General features: G+C 41.8%; 1 long non-coding RNA gene across 1 annotated transcript in view; it reads right to left on the bottom strand.

The window, feature by feature from the left end:
- LOC101935029 (uncharacterized) overlaps positions 1 to 25,012 on the bottom strand; it is a 41,663-nt gene that overhangs the window by 5,118 nt on the left and 11,533 nt on the right. Inside the window, exon 2 of the long non-coding RNA XR_256779.5 lies at positions 1,878 to 1,964. This is a non-coding gene — a long non-coding RNA (uncharacterized LOC101935029). The remainder of the gene's footprint in view (positions 1 to 1,877; positions 1,965 to 25,012) is intronic.

Below are 25,012 nucleotides of genomic sequence, written 5' to 3'. Positions count from 1 at the left end.
CTAAATCAAGAGATCATAATCACAAGGAACTGCAGGTGCTCAGCATCTCAAGCACATGAGGCTTTAGGTGCATCAGATTGCATGCCCAAAACTGAGGTACCCAAACTCACTTTTGAAAATTTGGCCTTTGATGGCAATTCTTCCAAAGTTTGTCCATCAAGTGTGATAGCTCAGTTCTTATTGCAAATCCATCTTGAAAAAGAAAATGATACGGAGGGTGTGGGCTCTGGGGTGAGGGTGGGGATGAGGGGTTTGGGATGCAAGAGGGGGCTCCGGGCTGGGGCCGAGGGGTTTGGAGTGTGGGAGGGGGCCAAGGGCTGGGACAGGGAGTTGGGGTGCAGGAGCAGGGGTGGGTGCAGGGTCTGGGAGGGAGTTTGGGTGCGAGAGGGGTATCAGGATTGGGGTAGGGGCTTGGAGTGTGGGCTCAGGGCTGGGGCAGGGAGTTATGGTGGGGGTGTGGGGTCTGGGAGGAAGTCAGGGTGCGGGAGGGGGATCCGGCTGGGCGGCACTTACCTCAGGCAGCTCCCGCTTGGCAGCACAGCAGTGCCAAAGCAGGCTCCTTGCCTGCCATGGCTCCGTGCAGCTCCTGGAAGCAGCTGGCATGTCCCTGTCGCCCCTAGGCAGAGGCATACCCAGGCGGCTCTGCGCGGTGCCCGTACCTGCAGTCACTGCCCCGGCAGTTCCCATTGGCCACAGTTACCGGCCAATGGGAGTTGCGGAGCTGCTGCTCTAGGCGGGGGCAGCGTGCGGAGCTTCCTTGGCTGCCCCTGTGCTTGGGGGCTATAGGACATGCTGGCCACTTCCGGGAGCTGCACGGAGTCAGGGTAGGCAAGGAGCCTGCCTTAGCCCCACTGCGCTGCTGACTGGACTTTTAACGAGCCGGTCAACGGTGCTGACCGGAACCGCCAGGGTCCTTTTTTGACCGGGCATTCCAGTCAAAAAACAGACGCCTGGCAACCCTATCATAGCTATCCAGCAACTATGGGCTTGATGCAGAAATTACTGGGTAAGGTTCTATGGACTGTGTTATGCAGCAGGTCACATTAGATGATCATACTGATCCCATTTGTGAAGCTATGAAACACTTTCTTACCTTTCCCAAGATGGCTGCTGCAACACTATGCCCCTGAAACAAGTCTCAGAATTAAATGCTGTCTTTTAAATTATAACTTTCTACACAAAATGTGTATATGTTGAATTATGCTTGTGCCTGTGTCACAAATACCCTCTCTTCTTGATGTCAAGTATCAGGGGGTAGCCGTGTTAGTCTGTATCTACAAAAACAACAAGGAGTCTGGTGGCACCTTAAAGCCTAACAGATTTATTTGGGCATAAGCTTTCATGATAGTCACTATCATTGAACAAAATAGCTTCAGAGACAGATTTCAAAGAGAAACAGCAGAACTAAAATTCATTTGCAAATTTAACACCATTAATCTGGGCTTGAATAGGGACTGGGAGTGGCTGGCTCATTACAGAAGCAGCTTTTCCTCTCCTGGAATTGACACCTCCTCATCTATTATTGGGAGTGGACTACATCCACCCTGATTGAATTGGCCCTGTCAACACTGGTTCTCCACTTGCAAAGTAACTCCCTGCGCTCCATGTGTCAGTATATAATGCCAGCATCTGTAACTTTCACTCTATGCATCTGAAGAAGTGGGGTTTTTACCCACGAAAGCTTATGCCCAAATAAATCTGTTAGTCTTTAAGGTGCCACCAGACTCCTTGTTGTTTCTCTTCTTGATCTCTCCTTTGTACTCCACTACACTCATCTCTATTGTGCAGGAAACAAACACTATATGTACCTGCAAATACAATTATCAGCTGACCTCTCCACTTAAATTATGGCCTTGTCGGTTTGTGAAAACACTTACCGGTACTTTGTATTCTCAGGTTTTTTGGGAGACAATCACTGTAGACAGATGGAGACTTCAGTAGATAGAACAAAGTATCATGGCAGCCTAGGGAACAAATAAACAAGAAAGCCCCACTTAGTGCTTGATCCTAGCATTGAGCACCCTGAAAGGTACTGAGCATTCTGAACTCCTATTTAAATCATATGGGAGTTGAGGGTGCTGAGCACCACAAAGAAAGCATTCAGCATCTTGCAGCATCAGACCCTGAGCATAAAAGTCACTGGGGAACTGGAAACTAAGATCTTCTCAGATGACTCTTGTTTTTTAACCTGTGTGCAGGGCACCAAGATAGTACAGTGTCAGGCACTAAAAATGCATAAAATCATTAGGTGAGGTTAAATTACATACAGTTATCCCAGTTGCTCACATTTTAATAAAAATTGGATTTATTTACAAGATACAATGCAAATACAGGTTTAGACCACACAGGTTAAAAAAACCCAAGAAAACAGTTTACCCAGGTAAACATGGGAGCAGAGGTTTTCTGAAATGGGTTCCTAAAGGGGTGATCTGGATTTTCAAGTGTGTTGAGCATTCACAACTCTCATAGACTAACTTCAGGCATCCACATTTTGAAAGTCTTGGCCAGTATACTTAAGTCATCCCCCCTCTCTACAGTCAGACTCAGTCTTTCTCGAGCCTTTCTTAAAAGAGCCCATGTATCTCACCATACACAATTTCTGTTCACTGTCTGTTTCTCTCATTTTACAGTTTCACATAGAGATCAGCCCCTCAGCTTCAGCTTGCTTACTGACATCATAAACTCAGATTTTCCAGTAATAGCTAAATTCTCTTTTGATGTTTGAGATACCGAATTGACTTCAACAATAAGCTCCCAGAGGCTAATACCTCAGTCAGACATCCTGGCCTCTACACTCAGGAACACAAGCAATCAGGTAACCAGTTTTACTAGCATATTGCTCCTTTGATCAACTCTACTGTTTGCGTAGTCAGTTACAGGAGTTCCTGCAAACCTTTATATGGACCTACACTAGGACATCTGACACCATTACTCACAGCCTATCTGCCCTGGTAGATCAGGCTAGCAGCTTTCCCAAATATGATCAGCTTGTTACTCAATTGAATACCTGGCCTCACATAACAAAAAATCTATATGTACCATAGTTATTCTGCCTTTTACATGACTGCCTTTATAATAAAAAATACATTACAATAAAAAAAGAAAGAATGATTATTAATTGTGGTCTCCTGATTGCTGTGAAAAACTCTATCATCTTTCAAGCTGCACAGATTCATCTGAATCTGGCAGGTACAAATCTTATGCTTCTGAAACATTATGGATTGTCAGATTTTCCTCCACAGATAATATTCTTTTCAGTGTAATGTATGGATCTTTTTCCTTTATATGGGCTCATATCCCTTGAGAATTTTTAGGAGACCAATGTCATTTCAAGCTTTCTGTATTTTTTCCAGATTAGTATCTTCTTATCTCATGGAAATGAAACCTACTTCATGATCAACTTCTGGATAAAAATGCCTTATACCATTCCACTGTGACATGAATAAGGAGTAGCATGTGTCTACAGCAGAGGTCATCTCTGGGCAACCTAACAAGCGCAACTGGCTTCAGTAGGCTGCTTGATTGGTTATGCCATCTAATTGGTTAGAAGAGTCAGCAGACCAGCTCTTAAACCCAAAAGCAGGTCAGTGGCTGTCTAGATCATTTGTTCATGGTTGTGACAAGGGTTTTTTGTTCTCAGTTCTGCTCCTGACTTGTTTTGTGCCAGGTAACCAGGTCCTGACCCTTACCCTTGACTATGGCTTGGCATCTTATTCTAATCCAGTGCTCTGATTCCTGACTATTGATATTGCTGTAACCATGGTGCTGATTGCCCATGTCCAGGTTACAGACAGCATTGATGTGCTACAAAGGGATTCCTGTCTAGTCATCCTGATCTGGGAAGATAGATACTCAAGGCTGGGGCATCTCGGGTAGCTGGATGAAATGGGAGATCATTTAGAGACTATTCAGTGACTCATTACATAGCAGTTTTTGTTTGTAAACTCTTTGGGGTAGAGAGCAGGTATGGCTGGTTTGGGCTTTTTATAGCGTTTAGGATAGTGGGTCTCTGGTTTTGATTGAAACCTCTGGGTGTAAGTAAGTAAATCAATAATAATAATAGTCCCTGTCCATGATGAATACATAGTAATATTCTGCTGGGCCCTGATTTTTAGTCACAAAAGAAATGAACACCCAGATTATTTCAAAAAGAACAGGAGTACTTGTGGCACCTTAGAGACTAACAAATTTATTAGAGCATAAGCTTTCGTGGGCTACAACCCACTTCTTCGGATGCAGTGGGTTGTAGCCCACGAAAGCTTATGCTCTAATAAATTTGTTAGTCTCTAAGGTGCCACAAGTACTCCTGTTCTTTTTGAGGATACAGACTAACACGGCTGCTACCCTGAAACCAGATTATTTCAGTGTCTGAAGCAGCATAAATGATCTGTTGCTTCTAGTAAGTATGTGCCTCTAATGGTGTATAAGCAGATCAACAGTAATAATGTATTACTTTTCCCTTGAAGCTTTCATATGTGATCTCAAAGCACTTTGTAAGTGGGGCTGTTAGTATGGATGAGAAAAGTGAGACACTAGTTAGTTAGCTCCCAAGGTAAAGCATGGGGTCTGGGCAGAGTCAGAAGCAGAACTCAGGGTGCCAGTCCCCATTTCTCACCACTAGATAATAAAGTAGTACAGCCTCCATGTATAAAGATGACTTTTCAGTAACATGAGCATACAGATCAGGTACCCAAAATTATGCAACCTGCTGCTTATTGTGAAACAGTGAATCATCCTGAACAAAATAAGACTTACAAGAAACAGAAAAAAGTGAGTTTGGCAGCAATTTCCATGTTGCCATTTAGTCATCTACATTTGAAGAATGAGCAGTTAGCAGGAGAACATTTATGATATATGAAAAATGGAAGACTTCTGCTTGGCTCTTTCTGATTACTATGAAATTTGAACTGAAGTCAAAGGAACTACTATGGTAAGTGAGGATTACTATGTACATAACAGTTGCAAAATTGGGTTCTATTTCAGGAGAGCATTGTGGTATCCTAAATAAGTTTATAAATGAGAAAGACCAAGCAAGAGCGCATATTAGGACTTACACTTGTATAAGCTTTGTGCATAATATCCACTCCCTGCTGCGGGGAGTGGGAAAGAGAGAAGACTATAATCTTAAATACATGCTATAATTTGGGGAAATGCTCAGATACATGGGTGCTATATGAGAACCAGGAGCGGCACCAGGGTTTTTGGCGCCCTAGGCGGGGGTCCTTCCGCACTCCCGGTCGTCGTCGGCAATTCTGCGGCGGGGGGGTCCTTCCGCGCTCCTGGTCTTCGGGGCACTTTGGTGGCGGGTCCTGGAGCGAGTGAAGGACCCGCCGCAGAATTGCCGCCGAAGACCCGGAGCGCGGAAGGACCCCCCCACCGCAGAATTGCCGCCCCCCCAAATCTTGGCGCCCTAGGCAACCACCTAGGTCGCCTAAATGGAAGTGCCCGCCCTGATGAGAACTTAAATAGATTAGTTGATACATAAACTAGATTAGATAGTTGGATCAAACAAATAGATTAAATAGAGTGAAGTTAGTCACTCTAAGTTAAAACTGCGGTGAGAGAAGTAGGCCAACTGTGTACAAAACCTAATTTCTCAACTTTTGAATGTGATAAACAAAAGAATTGCCGCTAGATAAACAGATGCACTTCTGCAGTTTTTTATAGCTGAGTTTTTTAAATGGTTTCATAAAATAAGTACCTAAATATATACCTTTCCCCCCCATAACTGCTGAGCAACTGCTGTTGAAATCAATTAAAGTCTTTTTCCTGACTTCAGTGGGAACTGAATCAGGCCCTAAATGCTCACAAGTCCCCAAATTAAGCTGGGGGGAGACAATAGTATTGAGAAACAAAGGCAAGCTATATCCAGAAAAATGTTAATAAATGTATCTATGCAGTTAGATCAGCTTTCCTATAATAAATATTTTATAGATGTTTGCTACTTGGCACCTTCAAAGCGCTTTATAAATATTTAATTTAATTTAATTAATTCCTAAACACCTCTGTAGGCTAGATAACTAAACATTATTATCCCCATTTTATAGATGGGAAGACTGATGATTCATTCAAAGGTTTCTCATTCCTAGTTCTGTGCTTAGACATCTCTCTATAAAATAAGTATTCACTGAGGGCCAAATCTGTCAATGCTTACGCAGGCTATGCTCCTGTTGAATGAAATGAGAGATTTGCCTAAGGGAGGGCTCTGTAAGGATGGTGAGATTTGGTCATGAAGGAATTGCACATTGAGGGCTACTGAGCTGGAAGGGAGATATCCATTACATGACAAAGTTGGATAGTTTTTGTGTGAGTTCTTTCTCATGACCACAGTAACCTCTTTCAATATTCCTTAAAATGAGATACAGGCAGATACATCAATTCAACATTAAGGCCCTATCAGGAAGAATAAATCTCATGAACCTGTGCTCACAATACTGAATTACCAATAAATATATACGTCTATTGACCCCACAGTACATCAAATGACTGTGAAAGCACAATGACCTAACATTAGTAGATACAGTTAGTTAAGCAAACACCAGTTAATAAATACCTAATCTTAAAACATTCATGTGAAAAACTTTTCTTGTTCAGTCGCACCAGTAAAGGCTGGGGTTTTCCAAGGTGACTACTTGAGTTAAGTGCCCTCCTCTCAGTGAATTTCAATGGCTTTTAGTGGCTACTGAGATCCTTAGGCCCCTTTGAAATTCCCAGCCTTAAAGAAGTAGGGGTTTTGGGTGGCTCTCTAACAGCAGGAGAAGGCCCAATTGACTTAAAACTCTGTGTGAACTCTTCCAGCAGAGTAAATCAACAGGCAAAATCCACAATTCTCCATAAAACCAGAGAAATCTTCCCTGACCTAACAAGGCTAAATGAGATTACAAAATACATGAAGAGCCACACAAAGAGCTGTTGCTTTACTCATCAAAAGCTCTTTAACCTTGGGCTAAAATAAATAACTTCTATAGAACTAAAGCTAAAGAAAACATTTAACCCAAGATTTAGTACAGGCTTTATATAGAACCTCCACACAGACTGAGTTCTGCTCCATAATCTTGTCTCCTGTGAAAATCTGTCACTGCAGTGCTGCCTGTTGTCCTGCCTGGTCTCTCTGTTTTCTGGGACTTTGAGGGGCATTTCCATAATAGTCAAGAGCCTCTTCCCAGCCCCACCTCTGTCCCCCTCATGCCTACTCCTAACCTACAGAAACCAGTCCTATGGATTTGGGCTACAGGTGCCTCCATGGAATCAAGAAAGCACAACCAGTGGAGCTGCTATGTGCCCATTCTTTGCCCACAACATAACTTGATAGTGTTGCCAACTATTGTGATTTTATCACAAGTCTTATGATGTTTTATTTTTTTAAAGCACCAACTCCTGAAGTCAAGTGATTACATGAACAATTCAGATTTCATTTTTTTTTAAAGTAAGTTTCTAGCCCACATGATTGTAGGGAAAAGGTTGAAAACATGACTAGAATGTATCCTAAAGTCTCAAATGAGTCAGCAAAGTACCCCAAATCTATATATTTTTTAAAATCTTGTGATTTTAAGTGAATCTTTTGATCCTGGGGGGAAGGGTATTCATAGTTTTTTGATAGTTGGGGTTGGTGATACCGGATTGGCTTCCCTCTGCACAGACAAATGGAAAGGAATGTATAGACCATACAAGTTTACTGACATTCCATGGAATTCTCAACCTTTCCAGTATTTTCTCTCATTGCTTATTCTCAAGCTCTATGTGTACAGAGAAGAGATATCATTCAGGCCTCTTGCTTCCACGGGGATAAACGATGGTGTTCCAAACACTAGATTACAACATCACTGGATGAATCAGGCAAGATGATCTTGAAAGAAAGAGCTTTTCTTTCCACAGAAATACTAGAATCATTAGCACTGATGGGAAAGGAAATATAGAACAAGATTATGAGAGTAAAACAAATGAGTGAATATGATATTCTGCACTATTTGTTAGAGGGTAGCTGTAACTCTTTCAGCATTTTTCTTAAAACTTTAGAAATGTTTAACTTTTTCTTACCTAAGATTTCATAAAAGCAAAGCAATAAGAAAGGATGGACAGTGGCTGGACAAAATGAAGGTGACACTTCTCCCCCTGCTATGAAGACCATGCTCCCTCTTAAATGTCTGGTGTAACGAATATTTAATTGGAAGGAGGCTGTTATGATACCAGCTAAAGTAAAGTGGAATACAGTTGTGCTTTCTTAATATACTGAAGAAGCTGGTATTGGTTATACCATGTACACCTCTACCTCGATATAACGCTGTCCTCAGGAGCCAAAAAATCTTACCGCGTTATAGGTAAAACCGCGTTATATCGACCTTGCTTTGATCTACCGGAGTGTGTAGCCCTGCTCCCCGGAGCACTGCTTTACCACGTTATATCCGAATTTGTGTTATATCAGGCCACGTTACATTGCGGTAGAGGTGTATGTGATTAATAAAAGCTTAAATATCTTCCAACATATGTATTGGCTGCTGATTCTGTAAGTATTGTTGCTTAAAGCACAGGGTTGGCTTAGTCTCTGCTCATGTCAGCTTTGTGCTTAGTGTCTTTTCTTATCACCTCCAAAATGTTGCCACCTTTTGGTTATTACCATGAGAGTCTAATTCAGGTACAGTGGTCCTTGTTCTTGTAATTTCATTCATTACCATTACCGGAAAACTATCTTCATAGACTCTTCCTTGTGCAAAATAGTACTGGTTAGCATGCATGATGTTAACTCTGTATGTTACTTCCGTTAAGCTGCTCTGCTGACGATTCCATAATTTGGTCTACAGACATATGGCACACACTTCTAGCAGGTGCACATTCCAAACCCAAGTAGGTATAAGATCTGAATTTGTAATGTTGTTGTGTTCATATGTTAAGACTGATGTTAATTTTTATACTCGGGCTTATGTTCTTTGAGCATCTTTTGTCATTATATTTTTGTATTTATATTGTAAATTAATGTTTGATGCTTCTGCATGAGAGACACACGTAATGCTAACTTGGGGACAGATTCTACCTGGCACTTATGTGGGTCACAGTGGGTGTAATGACTCTTCCCCCTCCTTGTGTCATCTGTGCAAAGGCCAGGTAGAACTGTAGTCCTTGCATTCTAGGGAACACAGGGACTTCTTTGTCCGTACTCCTCTGAGGAAGCCAGGTGTCTCAAATGCAATAGAGAGACTAGACAAGCAAAGCTATGGCTCCAATCTCTATGCGCTAGACAGCTGACCTGGTCAGCCACAGTAGTGGGGAATAAGGTGTACACTGAAAGAGATGTAGTAACAGATGCACAGTCTTTGTGTACTGGGGAGACCCAGGAGGCATGGTACCTTTCTGTGGCAGGGCAGCTCTGCATAAACTCCTATGTAAATGGCACAATTAAAGCCTTGGAAATCAATCCTGAATTCCTTGGGAATCCAAAAGTCTCACTGACTTCAGTAAGAATTGTGCAGGCAGAAGAAACACAGAATCTCTTGTATTATACTAGCTTCCCAAAGGATGGGAGTGAAATGTCCACCAGAATCCTTGTCTGGCTGTCTTTTGGAGACACTGTTCCATTTTACTATTTCATTTCTCCTATCATAGGCTGTTTCAGCTATTTCCATTTTTCTTAACCTTCTGCCATCCTCTTGCTTTCTCCCCTTCTTCCAATTTATTGAAAATGGATCCTTTTGGAGATGGAATATGTTTTTGCTGCTCGCTGACTGTGCACTTGATTTGACTGCTTGCTTGTTTTCCTAGATTTTTAATCCTTTGTAGTTGATCTTTATCATGGGTGCTTAAATTCCTCAGAAAAAGCACCTAGTAAATGGATTAAACAAACAGAATATATTGCAATTAAATGTTTTGGTGGGAAGCAGAACTACCTTCTTTATGAGTAAAGAGACTGTAACTAATAAATTGCAACTGTTCACAGCCAAAAAGGAAATTACATAGCTCTCAAAATCAAATAAAGTCACATGTCTGAAAGCATGGCTTGCATAGTTCAAAATGTGATAGTTTAGAGAAAGCACACTACTATTCTGAAAGCCGAGACTTTTATGAACAATGGAATTGCTATACCTGATGAAATGAATAGTCTAGTATTCTGTCTCTGACTAGAGCCAGATTCTTCAGAGGAAAGTACCTTAATCCCATAATCCGCCCAAAGGAGAAATTTTTCCTAAGCCCTATCAGTTAGTGTTTGTCTTATGCCCTGAAGCATGAGGATTTAGATCCCTTATTCATTTATCATTCTCTAATATATTATCCATATAGTTGTCTGATATTTAAGCTCTTTCAATGATATCTTGTGGCAACGAGTGCCACATGTTAACTAATGCATTGTATAATAAAGTATTTCTTAATTAGTTTTCAGTTTGTTGCTTTACAGTTTCATGACAAGGGATCAGCTGGGAATTGTTGAAGTACAGAGGGCTCTGGTCATGCCCCGATATACCTAATGGATAGGGCACTGGACTGTGACTCAAGAGACCTAAGTTCTCTTCCCATCTCTGCCACTGGCCTGCTGGAAGACCTTAGGAAAGTCACTTCCCTCCCCATGGGAATTTCCACACCTGTAAAATGGGGAGAAAATTACTGACCTACTTTATAAAGTGCTGTAAGTTGTACTGGTGAAAAACACTATATAAGAAATAGGTATTATTAGATGGAAAAACTATTATATTAATGCCTTATTCTTAGGATCTTGCTTAGTCTGAAATGCTATTAACCTTAAAGCAAAGCAGAGGAAAATGAAAGCTAAGTGTGTAGTAACATATTGAAGTAGGTGCATGGATAGTACAAATAAAGCTGAGACAACTGAAAGCAGTTAACATTTCAAAAGAGAATTACTCACTAAAGGGCAGTGTAACAGGGTCAGCAATCTCCCACACGCCCCTTCATGGCCAGGAGTAGGCCTGCAGCATGATGCCTTAGTTTATCTCTATGGGCTCCTCAAATACTCACAAGAGACATTCATGAGTCCACTAACAGCCCTTCTAGGGGGTCTGGTTATTAGCAGGAAGTTCAAAGTGAACAGTCTTCCTCCCCAGCCTTAAATTGGGCACATTCCTTCCTCCCTGAGGTACCATCTCTTACAGCTCTGGGCCGTTGGAGAAGATGTAAGGCCTGACCTGCCTTCTTTACCTTCTTCTCCAAAGGAAAACAAAACTTCCAGCAAGGGCTTTGTTCTCAGCCCCAACTCCCTTCCTCGGGGACGGCTACAGGAGACGCTCTTCCCCCATCTATCTGGTAAGGTCCACCAGCCAGTGTGGAGGACAGGAGGGGGCTATCACAGTGCTTTCCTCATACCCCTTTGGGGTGGCTAGCATCCTGGGCTACTCCACTAGCAGGCAGGAATTCCTGGGCTCAGGAGGTTGAGTGGACTGCAAGTGTGATGTGCCCTTGTAAGGTAGGGTTGCCAGCTTTCTAATTTCAGAAAACCGAACATCCTTGCCCTGCCCCTTCCCCGAGGCCCCGCCTCCGCTCACTCCATCCCCCCCCCTCCATTGCTCGCTCTCCCGCACCCTCGCTCACTTTCATCAGGCTGGGGCAGGTGGGCAGGTGAGGGCTCTGGCTGGGAGTGCGGGCTCTGGGGTCGGGCCAGAGATGAGCAGTTTGGGGTTCAGGAGGGGACTCCAGGCTGGGGCCAAGAGGTTTGGAGTGTGGAAGGAGGCTCCGGGCTGGGTCAGGGGGTTGGGGTGTGGGAGGGGGTGAGGGCCCCGGTTGGGGATGTGGACTCTAGGGTGGAGCCAGGGCTTGGGGTGCATGAGGGGACTCTGGGCTGGGGCCAAGGGTTTCAGAGTGTGGGAGGGAGGTGCGGACTCTGGGAAGGAGTTCAGGTGCAGGAGGGGGTGTGGGGTGCAGGAGGGAGTTTGGGTGTGTGAAGTGGCTCTGAGCTGGGGCAGGGGGTTGGGGCACGGGAGAGGGTTCGGGGTGAGGGTTCTGCACGGCTCTGGCTGGTGCGGTTTGCGGGGGCTCCGGCAGGCGCTGATGTCAGACGGCCCCTTAAATAGCAGCCACACCAGCGCTGCCCTGGCATTTCTCGGGCCTCAGAGCCTGCTTTATCTGCCATGAATCCTGGACACATGGCTCGGCCAGCGCACTGAGGACAAAAGTTTTTCCTGTTCTCTGGAATGTGGGGGTGAGAGAATTCCCCGAAAGTGACATACACATCCCACTGCTGCCCCTGGCTCGCTGCTCTCCCAGCATAGCCCAAATCATAGCAGCTCTAGGGACAGCGCTGCTGCAGGCTCCCTCCTCCTCTCCTCACCGGCGGGTGCCAACTGGAACCGCCAGGGTCCCTTTTCGACCGGTCGAAAACTGAATGCCTGGCAACCCTATTGTGAGGTGAGCTCTAAGCAGGGAGGAAGGCCTCTTGAGCCCTCATAACCCCAGAGCAGAGCATGGGCTCATGGAACAATTTAGCCACATACGTTGTTACTGCAGTGGCTAAAACTTTGATTTCCCATCTGTTGGCTGTTATAGTGTGCAGACAGCCAGTGTACAGCACCCAATCTAAATCAGTTCTGAAGCTTTTAAGCAGGAAAGTGAATTGAGGGTTTCAATATTGTCAAGACCTGTGTGAAATGTATCACTTTCACTTCACAGGAGTTTGAACAAACACTTTCTATGCCTTTGATCAGTGTGGGCTTGCACGCTGGGAGTTCTGCTTTAGGTTTCGGTGAAAAACCTGAAAATCAAAGGAGTCGAATATTAAAGGACAATGAGATTTAGACTCCATATGAGGAAATATAGTACATAGTATAAACCTGTGGAATTTACCACAGGAGGTCATCAAAAGAAATATGATGTCTGGATTTTTAAGAGGCCTGGATAATTACACTGCTTTTAACATGTGTAGTTAGGCAAGGTAAAAAAATATGGGTAACAAAAGCTCCTATTTCAGAGCATAACTAGTTGCCTGCAGCATGCACCTTCCCGTGCACAGCATTCCATAGCTGATTAGGGACCTGATCCAGCTCCTTTTAAGTCAGTGGGAGTCTCTCCATTGACGTTGATGGAAACTGGACCATCCTCCAAATGGCTCCCTGTGGAAGGGTAAGACTGATTTCATCTTCTTCAGAAGCATCAAGTTATTCAAAAGCCTTTAGTAAGTCTTTTGATACTGTCTCGCATGACCTTCTCATAAACAAACTAGGGAAATACAGCCTAGATGGAGCTACTATAAGGTGGGTGCATAACTGGTTGGAAAATCATTCCAAGAGAGTGGTTCACAGTCATGCTGGAAGGGCATAATGAGTGGGGTCCCACAGGGATCGGTTCTGGGTCTGGTTCTGTTCAATATCTTCATCGATGATTTAGATAATGGCGTAGAGAGTACACTTATAAAGTTCACGTACGATACCAAGCTGGGAGGGGTTGCTAGTGCTTTGGAGGATCAGATTAAAATTCAAAATGATCTGGATAAACTGGAGAAATGGTCTGAAGTAAATAAGATGAAATTCAATAAGGACAAATGCAAAATACTCCACTTAGGAAGGAACAATCAATTGCACACATACAAAATGGGAAATGACTGCCTAGGAAGGAGTACTGCAGAAAGGGATCTGGAGGGTCATAGTGGATCACAAGCTAAATATGGGTCAACAGTGTAACGCTGTTGCAAAAAAAGCAAACATCATTCTGAGATGTATTAGCAGGAGCACTGTAAGCAAGACATGAGAAGTAATTCTTCTGCTCTACTCCACGCTGATTAGGCCTCAACTGGACTATTGTGTCCAGTTCTGAGCGCCACATTTCAGGAAATATGTGGACAAATTGGAGAAAGTTCAGAGAAGAGCAACAAAACTGATTAAAGGTCTAGAAAACATGAGCTATGAGGGAAGATTGAAAAAATTGGGTTAGTTTAGTCTGGAGAAAAGAAGACTGAGAGGGGACATGATAACAGTTTTCAAGTATATAAAAGGTTGTTACAAGAAGGAGGGAGAAAAATTGTTGTTCTTAACCTCTGAGGATAGGACAAGAAGCAACTGGCTTAAATTGCAGCAAGGGAGGTTTAGGTTGGACATTAGGAAAAACTTCCTAACTGTCAGAATGGTTAAGCACTGGAATAAATTGCTTACAGAGGTTGTGGAATCCCCATCATTGGGGATTTTTAAGAGCAGGTTGGACAAACACCTGTCAGGGATGGTCTAGATAATACTTACTCCTGCCTTGAGTGCAGGGAACTGGACTAGATGATCTCTCAATATCCCTTCCAGTTCTATGATTCTGTGATTCACCACAGCCAGTTAGTAGATTTGATGGACTAATGGTCTGATATTAATTACGTGCATGTTCCTTTAAAATACCAATGACCATATGAGAAATCATCTCTGAAATATTTGTGCAATAGGCAAGTGCTATGCAAACATCCCTGGAAAAACATAATTAAACGTCTTCACATTTGGATACCTGCTTTATAACCTTATAATTTTAAGGTGTGGTCTACACAGTTGTTGTATCAAGATAACTATGTCAGCAAGGGGGGTTATTTTTTGTTTGGTTGGGTTTTTACTGATAAAGTAATACTAGTACAACCCTTAATGTGGATGCAGATATACCAGTACAAAGGGGCCTTAGATTGAAATAGCTTATTCCCCCTTCCTGTACACTTGTACAGAAACAAGCAAGACTAGTATGAGCACTTTTATCCTAGTATAACTGTGTAACACTGCTGCAGCTTTTATACTGGTTTAGTTAAAGCACTACTATGTTTGTTCATAGGCAAGCCTAAAGAATTTTCCCTAGGATAACTAGAGCTGGGAGAAAGAAATAGAAAGTAACATTCTTAGCATTCAGACCAAGAACTAAAGAATCCTTTTAACAGGATGATCATTCATGTGACTGGAGAATTGCTAATATAGTATTTATTTTTAAGAAAGGGTGGAAAAAGTGATCTGGGAAACTACAGACCTGTTAGTTTGACCTCAGTTGTATGCAAGGTCTTAGACAAATCTTGAAAGAGAAAGTAGTTAAGGACATAGAGGTGAATGAAAATTAGGATAAAATATAACATGGTTTTACAAAAGGTAGCTAGTGCTAGGATAACCTGATCTCCTTCTTTGAGAAGATAACTGATTTTTTTAGACAAAAGAAATGCAGAAGATCTAATCTACCTGGATTTTAGTAACGTGTTTGATACAGTTTCATATGGGAAATTATTAGTCAAATTGGAGACGATGGAGATTAATATGAAAATTGAAAGATGGATGAGGAACTGGTTAAAGGGTAGGCTACCTTGGGTCATACTGAAAGGTGAACTGTCAGGCTGGAAGGAAGTTACCAGTGGAGTTCCTCAGGGATCGGTCTTGGGACCAATCTTATTCATTATTTTTATTAATGACCTTGGCACAAAAAGCGGGAGTGTGCTAATAAAATCTGCGGATGACACAAATTTGGGCGGTATTGCTAATATGAACGGAATATCATACAAGAAGATCTGGATGAACATGAAAACTGGAATAATAGAAATGGGATGAAATTGAATAGTGCAAAGTGCAAGGTCAGGCACTTAAGAACTAAGAACAAGAATTTTTGCTATAAGCTGGAGATGTATCATTTGGAAGTGACAGGAGGAGAAGGACCTTGCTGTGTTGGTTGATCGCAGGATGACTATGAGCTGCTAATACGATGCGGCCGCGAAAAAGACTAATGCAGTCCTAGGCTGTATCAGGCTAGTTATTTCCAGTAGAGACAGAGAAGTGTTAATACCATTATATAAGGCACTGGTGAGACCTCATCCAGAATACAGTGTGCAATTCTGGTCTCCTATGTTTAAGAAAGATGAACTCAAACTGGAACAGGTGCAGAGAAGGGTTACTAGGATGATCCAAGGAATGGAAAACCTACCTTATGAGAGGAGATTCAAAGAGCTTGGCTTGTTTAGCCTAACAAAACAAAGGCTGTGAGGAAATATGATTGCTCTCTATAAATACATCAGAGGGATAAATACCAGGGAGGGAGAGGAGTTTTTAAGTGCCAAAGTGGACACAAGAACAAATGTATATAAACTGGCCATTAACAAGTTTAGGCTTGAAATTACATGATGGTTTCTAACCATCCAAAGATTGAAGTTCTGGAACAGCCTTCCAAGGAGAGCAGTAGAGGCAAAAAACCTAACTGGCTTCTAGGCTGAACTTGTTACATTTATTGAGGGGATGGTATGATGATAATGCTTACAATGGCATGTAGCCAATCTGCAACTGCTAGTAGCAAATGTCCACAACAGCCAGTGATGGGACACTAGATGGGCAGGACTCTGAGTTACTACAGAGAATTATTTCCCAGGGATCTGGCTGGTGGGTCTTGCCCACATGCTCAGGGTCCAACTGATCACCATATTTGGGGTTGGGAAGAGATTTTCCCTGGGTCAGATTGGCAGAGACCTTGGGTTTTTTTCACCTTCCTCTGCAGCATGGTCACTTGCAGCTTTAAACTACTATAAACTTCTATAACTTGAAGTCTTTAAATCATGATTTGAAGACATCAGTAACTCAGCCAAAGGTTATGGGTCCATTACAGGAGTGGGTGGGTGAGGTTCTGTGGCCTGCAATGTGCAGGAAGTCAGACTAGATGATCATGATGGTCCCTTCTGGCCTTAGTCTATGAGTCTATATTCATAGATTACAAGGCTAGAAGAGACTATTATGATCCTCTTATCTGACCTCCTGCATAACAGAGGTCATAGTTTATTCTTATACTGATCTCAATGAGTAGTCAATGAGTTTTGCAAGGAAACAAAACCCACAACAGGACCGATTCATATAATTGCTTTATTTTAGAACTTCAGCAAAAAAGGAAGGGAAAGAAATTGTTATTAAAATCAAATTTTGGTTCAAAGTCTTAAGCAAACATCAGGATGTCCCTCTTGTACTGGACAATACTCTATCAAAGGCAGTCTGTAGCAGCTTTGTGGTTAGGAAATGTTTTGAGGATCACAAGACCTCAACTCTTTCCTCTTCCAGAAGAAACTAGGGGCCTAATCATCCCTGGAAATGCAGGTGTATTTCTCCCTGTGAGTTACTTTGCTATAATGATGAATGGTGGTAAAATAGAAAAGAATATTTTTCTTATCTGTTAATTTATTTTCTCTGAAATAATTTATTCACCAATCCCCACCCACTCTGGTAGGCAACTCATATGATAGGGCATTTCTTCTGTGTATAGGTGTTTTAAAAAACCCTTAACTTTCAAGTGATAAAAACACATTGGGTCGGTTCCTTGCTGGTGAAAATCAGCAGAACTCCAGTTGATGTCAATGGATGACACCAGTTTACACCACTCAGGATCTGGAACATTATCTTTAAAGCTCAAGGGGGCATATTTTCAAAGGCACAGATAGAAGTTAGGCACCTAAGTGCCCTTCATGAGATTTTTTTTTCCAGGGCATGAATATTTTTATTCATCTTCTGTCAGATGTATTCATTTTGGAACTAGGTCATCTGAACAGCTCTGACTGCTTCCCAGAGCTCTCTAGGGAAGGACACTACCCAGTTGAGATGGATTAGTGGGCATCCTACTTCCAAAAAAGAATGAGCAGTTTAGAAAAATAACCTTTTGGTGAGCTACACGTACAGCACTCCTCCTAGGGTTTCTGGAGGCACACAGCTGGCCTAGTCTGAGACTGCTGTAATGTTGCTACTCAGCCACCTGCTAGGAAGCACACAGGAATAGAGGCTTTGCAGTACTCTGAGCCGCATCTTGCTCAAAGTAGGCATCACAGTGCATCCAGAAAGTGGGAGAGATCATTTCCAATTAGTTTTCAAATGAAGTAATTATAGGGTATGGATTAACTGTGGAACTTTCCATTTGCAGAGAAAGATGTGACTCAATACTTCTCTGCAAATGGAAAGTTCCACAGTTAAACAAACTCCTAGGCTCTTTGGCTGAGTCTTTGATTTTTGGCTTATAGGGATTCTACGGAAGGTTAATAAACTGAAGTTTAAATCCTTTGCATTGGAACTCAGTTTTATTTTGGTGTTTTCAGCTTTGAAAAGGTAGGTGTAAGGAAGGGGTGTGTTTGTGTATGTGACAGAAATATCTGAATATAGATAAAGCTGTGAAAGAAAGAAAGAAAGAAAGAAAGAAAGAAAGAAAGAAAGAAAGAAAGAAAGAAAGAAAGAAAGAAAGAAAGAAAGAAAGATGTGCTTTGTTTTGCCTTTCCATTCAAAGCCTCAATATTTTTTATATATTTATCTCATTTATCATCCGAAGAAGTGGGCTGTAGCCCATGAAAGCTTATGCTCTAATAAATTTGTTAGTCTCTAAGGTGCCACAAGTACTCCTGTTCTTTTTGCGGATACAGACTAACACGGCTGCTACTCTGAAACCTGTCATTTATCATTGTCATTCATCAGCTAGTATAACTGCCTTTATGTTCAAGTCTCTTGGCTTTTTAAGTGTCTCCTCGAATCTTAATAAGGTCTGGGAACTGAGAAGCAATGCTGAATAGTTTAGGGGTGCTCCAGGGACATGCTTGGATATGCTAAGTAGTGGAGAAACATGGAGACACTTCTGTTTTTCAGTTGTTAAATGCAAAATTTACATGGGCTCAATATTAAGGTTGCAGAGTTAAAATCACGAAGTCAGGAAATGAAAAAATGTGTCAAACAGCAGCATTCATTCAGATGCATTGTACTTTATATTCCTGTTTTCTTTTTGTTAAATGTGTATCTTAATATTACAGTATAATTCTTTGTCCAACATACACCATAAAACATGAATACGGTTGAGTTCCAATTGCTGTTGGAAACTAGCTTTTCCATTTCCTAACTTTTGTGACTCTAATTGTATGACAGATGTTAATGGAACATTAATTTTTTTGCATTTAATTTCCATGTCCTCTTTAAAATTAAATGGGGGTTGGGGAGAAATGACCTATGGCTAATGATGTTAGCATTTCAATTGTCCAAATTAGGATTTGAAGTTCACAATTTGTTAAGGTGAGTGAGTTTACAGGGCACTGGCATTTCTGTTTACATGGTGGTAGCTGTATTTTCACAACAACAACAACAAAAGATAAAAATGGGGAGTTTTGCCATTTGTCAGGATCTCACCCCTGGCCCTTACAATTTCCCACATGGGAAATCATTCTAGCAGCAACGGAAGCCTCTTGGCCTATCATGCTGGGCAAAGAGACTGGCATAATGGATATGTCACAGAGAGTGCAGGTTTTCATTTGTGGAGCTGGATGAAATATTCATAGTGAACATTTTTTGTCAAAATTGCCTGTTCTTAGGTTTGTGAAATTCACGTGAAACAAAAGCAATTTTACTCAAAATTTTTCAAAGATTTCAAATATTGGATAAACTGGAACTTGGAATTAACTGCATGAGGCTCTTCTTGCTCATTGTACAATTGTGTTGGATTAGAAGTCAGATGGTAATGAGAATGCTTACCATCTCTGTTTCTATTATGTTTTTAAATGGAGATATGCCTATCTCATAGAGCTGGAGGGGACCCTGAAAGGTCATTGAGTCCAGCCCCCTGCCTTCACTAGCAGGACCAAGTACTGATTTTGCCCCAGATCCCTAAGTGGTCCCCTCAAGGATTGAATTCACAACCCTGGGTTTAGTAGGTCAATGCTCAAACCACTGAGCGCTCTCTCTCTCTCTCTCTCTTTTCATTCCTGAAAAGGGAGGAGAAATTGACTGACTGAAAAAGATGAATTATGCAGACCCTGAAATGCAAACTCCGAGCATGGAACCTGTCAGCAACAGGGCAGGGACCAACATGCATGATCCCTAGGATGTAAACGTGTTCTTGTTTGTATAGTTAATAACTGGGAAATGAGACTCAGCCAAGTTTATCAGTTCAACTTTTGTTTTCATTTATTTCCTCTTGATTTTTTTCAGTAAACATTGCTTTCCCCTTCATCTATTCCCTTAGTTCTGCCTTGGATTCCTTGTCACTGCAACAAACCTTCTGGAGCCTGCTAGCACTGCTGAGAGAGCCAGCTAGAAGAGCTCACTCGAGCAGTGCAAGGCTCTCCTGTCCTGTAGGCCTGACGAACGAGTGACCCAAACTTTGACCCGGTCTCTAGAGTAGCAGTCTTGCCTCTTTTTTCATTCCTTTTCTCATAGTGTTTTTGTTGTGTGGTTTGTGGTTTCTGGTGAGTATTTGCTTCAGGTTGGGTAGTACCCAGAATCACCTACTACAGGACAGGCCCAACAAAGAAACTTTGAAAACCGGACAGTCTCTATGCAAAAGAATAAATGGACACAAATCTGACATCAGGAATCATAACATTCAAAAACCAGTAGGAGAACACTTCAACCCCTCTGGTCACTCAGCAATAGACTTAAAGGTGGCAATTTTGCAACAGAAAAGCTTCAGAAACAGCTGAGCTTGAATTAATATGCAAACTAGATACCATTAACTTGGCTTTGAATAGAGATTGGGAGTGGCTGGGTCATTACACATATTGAATCTATTTCCCCATGTTAAGAATCCTCACACCTTCTTGTCAACTGTCTAAAATGGGCCACCTTGATTACCACTACAAAAGTTTTTTTTTCTCCTGCCGATAATATCTCATCTTAATTAATTAGCCTCTTACAGTTGGTATGGCAACTTCCACGTTCTCTGTATGTATATATATCTTCTTACTATATGTTCCATTCTATGCATCTGATGAAGTGGGCTGTGGCCCACGAAAGCTTATGCTCAAATAAATTTGTTAGTCTCTAAGGTGCCACAAGTACTCCTGTTCTTTTTAATAATGGATTGTATTTCTATAGTATCTTTCATATGAAACCTCAGAGTGCTTAGCAGGTGATACCTTAACTGATATAAAATTCATCCTGAATTGGGCAGTGTCTCTCCATCTCAAATGTCAGTGCTGGAATAGAAAACAATTGTATACATCCTGCAGGAGCAAGATGCCTGGGAAGTGTAGTCAGTGACAGTCCTAAGGGATCAGTCAGTTCAGCTTCTAGATCTGTTTACCACTTGTATTGGCAAAATGCCAATAGGTCTCCAAATCTGTAGCAACCACTAGTTCTTGTTTTGCATAATGTGTATGTGTTTGTCCTGGAATCCCAGAGGGCAGATTAAAGCGGCAGCTCCTGTGACTCTCCAGTTGGTAGTGCCAAATACTGCCCTCTCTGCTTTCAACAGGCTTCCTTAAGCCTCTTGCCTCCCTACAGGCTCTGGCATGCTGCTGTGCTAAGTGACCCAGGGCCAGCAGGGCTCCGAGCCTATCTTTCTTCCTTCTACGTGACTTTGCCCATGTTCGGAGCTGTATCCTGTTTCAAGCCCTGGGGCTGCTGCCAGTATCCAGTAAATCAGCTTTCCTTGTATGCTCAGGCAGTAACTGGAGATGGCAGTAATGTGCATTCTCCTTCCACAAACTCCTCCTCCTCCCCTTTTCCCCCATTCAGTGCCTGACTGTGTTGTAATCCCTAGCTCTAGTCTTCTTGGCCCCTGGGGGCAGGTGGAATGAGAACATGTTGTAAGTGTTAGTGATTTATCAGGCACATATTGTTACCCATCTGAGCTTTCCCTCCATTCCAGCTGCCCTGCCACATAGTTAAACAGACAAGCATGTCACAGAGTGGGCACATGGACATAGCCTATACTCCTCCTCTTAAATCAAGGATTGGGATTGGAAAAAAGTGTAGAAGGAGGGGGGAGAACTGGTCAAATCCATCACTGTGCGGGGTCTGCAATGAGAGGAGAGTGCATAGAGGATTATAGGAAGTTATTGACAGTAGACAGTAACTGCAGGAGCAAACTACACTGCAACCAACCTGATATGAATGCCTGTGGGGATGGTTGGGACACATGTTCCTTAAAACCATGAGAGGGGTTTAAACCAAAACTCCAGATACAAACTTTGGTGGTTTGGATCTAGAAAGCTGAACAATTTTATCTTGGCTGTAGGGTGGCGTTATTGTTGATCTTATTTCATTATGTAGGAATGACAGAATATTATGTTGCTATATGATACGAAAATTTTGAGGACATAAAGTGTTGGTGTTATAAGAGCCCCCAGAGCATGGGAAGAATGCCTGTTGGCTGACTGATTAATGTCTCTGCAAATAACATTTTAAAAAGGGCTAGATTCACATTAAGTAGTAAATTACTCTGCACATAAGGATGGGAGAATGTGGCCCTGAATAATCAAATAAAAAGCGAGAGCATCATGCTGACATACACCAAATCTGCCCTGTTCCTTGAAACCCCTTTGTGTTGTCCTGCACCAATGAGGAAGAGGCCAACAGGGGTAGTGCTAATGACAACAAGCCTCACATTGCCATGTACATTGGCCAAACTGGACAGTCTCTACACAAATGAATAAATGGACACAAATCAGACATCAAGAATTGTAACATTCAAAAACCAGTAGGAGAGCATTTCAATCTCCCTGGATACTCGATAACAGACTTAAAAGTGGCCATTCTTCAACAAAAAACCTTCAAAAACAGACTCCAGCGAAAAACTGCAGAACTGAAATTAATTTGCAACTTAACACCATCAAATTAGGCCTGAATAAAGACTAGGAGTGGCTGGTCACTACAAAAAATAATTTTCCCTTTGTTGATACTCACACCTTCTTGTCAACTGTTGGAAATGGGCCACATCCACCCTAATTGAATTGGCCTCATTAGCACTGACCACCCACTTGGTAAAGCAACTCCCATCTTTTCATGTGCTGTGTATTTATACCTGCCTAGTATTTTCCACTCCATGCATCTCATGAAGTGGGTTATAGCTTATGAAAGCTTATGCCCAAATAAATTTGTTAGTCTCTAAGATGTCACAAGGACTCCTCGTTGTTATTGCCCCTTCTGCAATCCTTTGTTTGAACACTTTTATCATATGCTTAGTTTTGTTATAACTGAATGTTACTAAACTGTTATAGCTACACGTAAGTTATAAGCTCTTTGGGTCAAGAATCATGATTATTTTCTTTGGAAAGCACTTGGCATTATTTGGGTGCTGTAGAAATAATTAATTTGATTTGATATATAGTTAAAGGCTATAGTGCAATTAACTTCTTTGTTCCTCAGTTTTATTTTATATCTCTTCCATGTTGTTTTTTTACATTATTTGGTTCTGTTAAGTGGAGCAGTAAAGAGATTCCTTCTTTCTTTTTAAATTCAGGAAAAGTGCTGGCCCTCTGCCTTTGCAGAGGAAAAAAGTGTGAGGGCTCAGGGCCTGATCACTTTGGGTTAAAAATCCACCCCTGTGCAGAGGGCAAGCACAAAGCCCTCTTATGAGGATTTGTGTGGGCCTCTGATGCATAGTTTTTGTGCTGACCTTCTACACAGGGTGGATTTCCCCTTTGTCCTATGTTCATAGACTCCAAGGCCAGGAGGGACCATTGTGGTAATCTAATCTGACCTCTTCTATAACAGAGGCCTTAGAACGTCCCCAAAATCATTCCTTTTGAACTAGGGTAAAATAAATCCAATCTTGATTTTAAAAACTGCCAGGGACAGAGAATCCACCATGACCCTTGGGACATTGTTCCAATGGTTAATTGTTCTCACTGTTAAAGATTTACACCTTGTTTCCAGTCTGAATTTGTCTAGCTTCAGCTTCCAGCCATTGGGTTGTGTTATACCTTTGTCTGCTAGATTGAAGAGTCTGTTATCAAATGTGTTCTCCAAATAGGTACTTATAGACTGTGATCAAGTCACCCTTTAACTTTCTCTTTAAGGTAAATACTTTGAGTTTCTTGAGTCTATCAGTATACAGCATGTTTTCTACTCCTTTAATCATTTCCAGGCCTCTTTTCTGAATCCTCTCCAATTTATCAACATCCTTCTTGAATTGTGGGCATCAGAACTGGACATGGTATTCCAGGAGTGGTCACACCAGTGCCAAATACAGAGGTAAAATAACCTCTCTACTTCTTGAAAATCCCCATCCAAGGATTGCATTACACCTTTTTGGCCACAGCATTGCACTGGGAGCTCATGCTCGGCTGACTAGCCACCATGACACCCATCCCCAAAACTTTTTCAGAGATACAGCATTGGGGACTCTATTCAGGGAAGCAGCAAGTACGGCTATATTCTTTGTTCCTAAATGTGTACATTTATATTTAGCCATATTAAAATGCATGTTGTTTGCATGTGCCCAGTTTTCCAAATGATCCAGAGCGCTCTGTATCAGTGACCTGTAGTCTTCAGTAGTTACCACCCTTCCAATCTTTGTGTTGTCTGCAAACTCTATCAGTGATGATTTTATGTGGATACAAATGTTATACAGTGCAGGTCTGATCCACTGATACCTGTGGGCCCTAGTAGAAGCACACCCACTCAGTGATGATCCCCGTTCACATAACATTTTGAGACCCATGAGTTAACCAGTTTTTAATCAATGTAGTGTGTGCCATGTTAATTTTGTCATTCTAGCTTTATAATCAAAATGTGCTGTGTTACCAAGTCAAAAACCTTTCCAATATTTAAGTATATCAACACTAGTACCTTTATCAATCTTGTAATCTCATAAAAATCAAATTAGTTTGACAGGATCTATTTTCCATAAATCTAACTTGATTGGCATTTCTAATTCTTTATTAGTAAAGTCCTGTATCAGGTGCTCCATGCTATAGCCTGGAATCAATGTCCAAGTGACAAACCTGTCACTATCTGTTATAATGTGAACGCTATAATACTATTTTAAAACATCCTTCTCTGCTGAGTTATTTCTAACTGGTGTTGAATGTTTTAAAAATTAAACTGAAATTAAAGTGATCTGCACTTCTAAAAAATCCAAAATAAATATGAGCCTCCCCCAGCCAGAGCTCCCAAATGTACAGGATTTTGCATGATTGTCCATCTTTCAGGTGAATCAGGGAGGCTTTTCTGGCACACTGCCATAGCAGGCATCATTCTATGGACAAGAGAGCTCCTCTTCATCTACATACATTGTAGCCTAGTTAAAAGTGCACTGAGCTAGAGCCCATCAGTTCTAGTTTCATCTCTATTGACTCCTGTTTATATGTCTGTACCTTTAGAGTCATTATGATTAGGTGCCTAACTCCCATTGACTTCAGCACTTA

The sequence above is a fragment of the Chrysemys picta genome, chromosome 6 (genome assembly GCF_011386835.1).
Source record: "Chrysemys picta bellii isolate R12L10 chromosome 6, ASM1138683v2, whole genome shotgun sequence".
NCBI classification, from domain to species: Eukaryota; Metazoa; Chordata; order Testudines; family Emydidae; genus Chrysemys; species Chrysemys picta.
This window is presented reverse-complemented; position numbering and strand designations above follow the sequence as displayed.